The sequence below is a fragment of the Crassostrea angulata genome, chromosome 9 (genome assembly GCF_025612915.1).
Source record: "Crassostrea angulata isolate pt1a10 chromosome 9, ASM2561291v2, whole genome shotgun sequence".
In the NCBI taxonomy this organism is placed as follows: domain Eukaryota; kingdom Metazoa; phylum Mollusca; class Bivalvia; order Ostreida; family Ostreidae; genus Magallana; species Magallana angulata.
In genome coordinates this window covers 25,966,607-25,970,017 of record NC_069119.1, presented here as the reverse complement: position 1 = coordinate 25,970,017, position 3,411 = coordinate 25,966,607, and positions in this window count along the sequence as shown.

The window sequence follows — 3,411 nt, the reverse complement described above, 5'->3', positions numbered from 1 at the left end:
TTTTAAAATAAAAGGTTTAGGGGGGGTGGGGGGATGGGTAAAAAAAAAAGTCAAGGGAGGGGGGAGGGGGGGTTGATTGGAGGGGCAGGGAGGAAGCATTGGACAAGCATGATTTTTTTTCCTTCTTACTGCATGTTATCTTCTAGCTGGAGAAGGTCTTGGTTTTCCGATGTCATGACTTTCAAGCCTGACCTACTACTGGGTTGTCTTAGAAGGTGTGTAGTGCTGGCTTGATGCATGGATTAACTCCCTTGTCTTTGATGTAGTCATACAAAATGGCTGACCTGTATCAGAGATCATTCTATGTTGCGTTTTTCTGATTCGTTGGGTATTTCCCCCCCCCACCTTGTTGTGTGCCATTGAAGAAAGAGAGGGAAAAAAAACCTTACGCTGGATGATATTATCTAGAACACCAAAATTTCAACGCCATTTTGCTGTTGGAACAACTTTATTCGCAGCATTTTAACAGTTTAATCTTTTTGGTTACTACTTCTTGTACTCTTCATTTGGATTGTGTTTAAAAATAGAAAGTTTCTTGTTGGATGTGCAAATTTCACATTTGAATTAGGAAAAAAAAATTTAAAAAATTAATAGTTCACAAACCTCTGGAAAATTTAATTAATTTCACAATTTTTCTATTTTGATTAAATTTTTTACGCAATCTGTAAATCTTGTGAACACAGATATAGTTTTAATCCTCAGAAAATGCCAGACAAATCAACTGGAAACCTAACATCTATTTTAAAAAAAAGTTGATTAAACAATCTGAAATGTGTTGTACATGTACATATTTGATTTTCATAATGTTCTTCTCTGTGTAAAATGGAATCTTATGTAATGCATGTACATGTATAATATTATTATTTAAAGGTACATATAATTTCTATGATTGTATTCCTATTACATGTACATACCTGTTCAGTCATGTATTTATTTTTTATGTTTACGGACATGTAATGTCCTCATATAAAGTTTAAACATTGTTTATTAGCAGTCAAAACAAAACCCAATAACAAATGTGCCTTTCTTGATCTGACAGAGATTGTAACAGATTGTAATACATTGTCAAACAGCACAATTGGTTGATAAATTATTGTAGTGAAGTGAGAATGCTGTCGTGATAATTGAGATTTGAAATGCAAATTTCATTGCTGTGTAAAGATTTTTAGATGTTTTTTTAAAGATGTGAATTGTACATGTTTTTTTCCGTGAAAATCAATGTTACATTTTGGATTTTAATTTTTTTTATAACAGTGTTGTTTGAATTAAAGTGAGTGTTTTGGGTTTTTTTGGTTTTTGAGTAAGCATAGAAGGTGTCCTTTATCTGATGTTTTTTTAGTAAAAAAAAAATGATGAGTAATGATTTGTAGCCAATTTCAAAATAATTGTGAAATCCATTGTTTAGTTGTCAACGCCTTGCTGCCTAATAGAGAAGTGTTAATCTGGTGTTCAAATCAATGTGAAGGCAAAGAAATTTTGGTATTTTATCGAATGGAATTAAATAGAAAAAATGACTGCCAGTGGAAAACTTAAATAGAGAATAATATTTTTTTTTTCAAAACATTTTCTAGGATGCATGAATGAGAAATTACCTACTTGAAAGGTTTAGAGATGAAAAGTTAATATTAATTTAAAATTAGATTCAAATGATAAATACTCATTTCATTTTAAACTTATGTTTAACACATCAGAACATTGCAGTAAATGAGGTTCATTTAATTGTAGGCTTTTGCTTACATGTGTTATCGCAAACTAAGATATTCAGCTCAAAATGGTATAGGCCTACTTTGTGCATGATGGCTAGAAAGGATAGATGAAGTCCATTACTCACCAAAAAGTTGTTTATTTTTAGGATATATTTGTTTGATTCGACTTTTCTTATCCACTTATTTGTATGATATTATGATGTTTTTTAAAGGTTCAGATATAACATTTCAGTTAATTTTAGTATTGTTGTAAAACAATCATACCTATAAAATGTTGTAACGAAATTTTCAATCGTGTATTGTTGTATATGTATTTAGAAAACAAATCTATAAGTAAAGCCAAATTTAGATTATAAGAAATTGACAATTCAAAAAATCTCTATCCTAAAGTCACTATTGTACAATTTTATAATGAAATCGTTGATTATATACATGTATGTTTTGAAGAATATAGAACCTTATTATTTTATGCTACACAATCATTTCTATGCCATTTTTTAGGATGCTGCTTCAATGTTATATTGATAGTCATTTGAGTGATTTAATGTATTCGTTTATTAAGCATTTGAAATGGGTGCAAATGTTGATGGTTTTTCATACATGTATATATATATTATATGTTGTTATTTTGCGCTTTTATTTCGTGTTTTCAGTACCAAGGTTGTGTATATTTTAGAAGGAATTTTTTTTTCTATGCGAGAGTGAACGATGAGAGCAAGATTCTGTAAAAATAAGAGATTGAGGTTATTAACACACTGTATTATGCAGACAATAACTACATTATGTACATAATTATGTTTTGGCCAGTAGACATATGATATGAACTTTTTTTTTTAAGTAAGTTTTCAAATTTCAATGGAAAGTATATAGAATAAACTCTTTTCAAGAAATTCAAAATTTTCAATTCAAAAGTTAATATACAAGTTATTTGATGTGCATTTATACAGATGAAGGGTTTGGATCTGAGTCATTCATCTTTTAGTAATTTTATTGTTTATGTGCTTCCACTCTTGATGTATACTGCATACAATTTTATACGAAATAAATATCTTGTAATACAAAACACAACAAGATGTCATTTATGTAATCCACAGGAAAGAATGGATCAGAATTCTTTTTTTCATAAAGAATTAGGTTTTGCCGTTAAGGGGGCTGGGGGGTGGCTGCCATTTTAGACAATATTTATCTCCTTCAAAAGAAGAGCTCCATATAAAAAATATAGAAAATGATAAAATTTCATATTAAAATATATGAAATTTTTCTGTACCAAAAAGTCGTTGATAGCTTCAGAAATCGCATATAAAATTTTCAAATAAATCTGATGGTTTTATATTATATTATATTTTGACCCCCCAGCCTCCTTAAGGAAGCTGGGTGGTCAACAGATTAATCATCAAATCTACTTTGAAAATTTAAATAAAATTTCTTTGATCATTAAATTTTATTTAGGAATGAAAAATTTCTGATATTTTGGTTTGAAAATTTTTAAATATTTTCCTGTATCTTGTACAAAACTCTCCCTCTGTAGGAGGGCAATATACTAGTCTATAAATGTCACGACCATCCCATCAGACCCCATGCCTTAAACTGGCACTCCCTCCAATTCCAAATCCTGGATCCGCTCCTGATATTAAAGATGAAAGCTCAAGAGAGCTCTGTTTGTTGTCCGTTTGTCTGTAACCTCACATTTTCAACATCTTCTTCA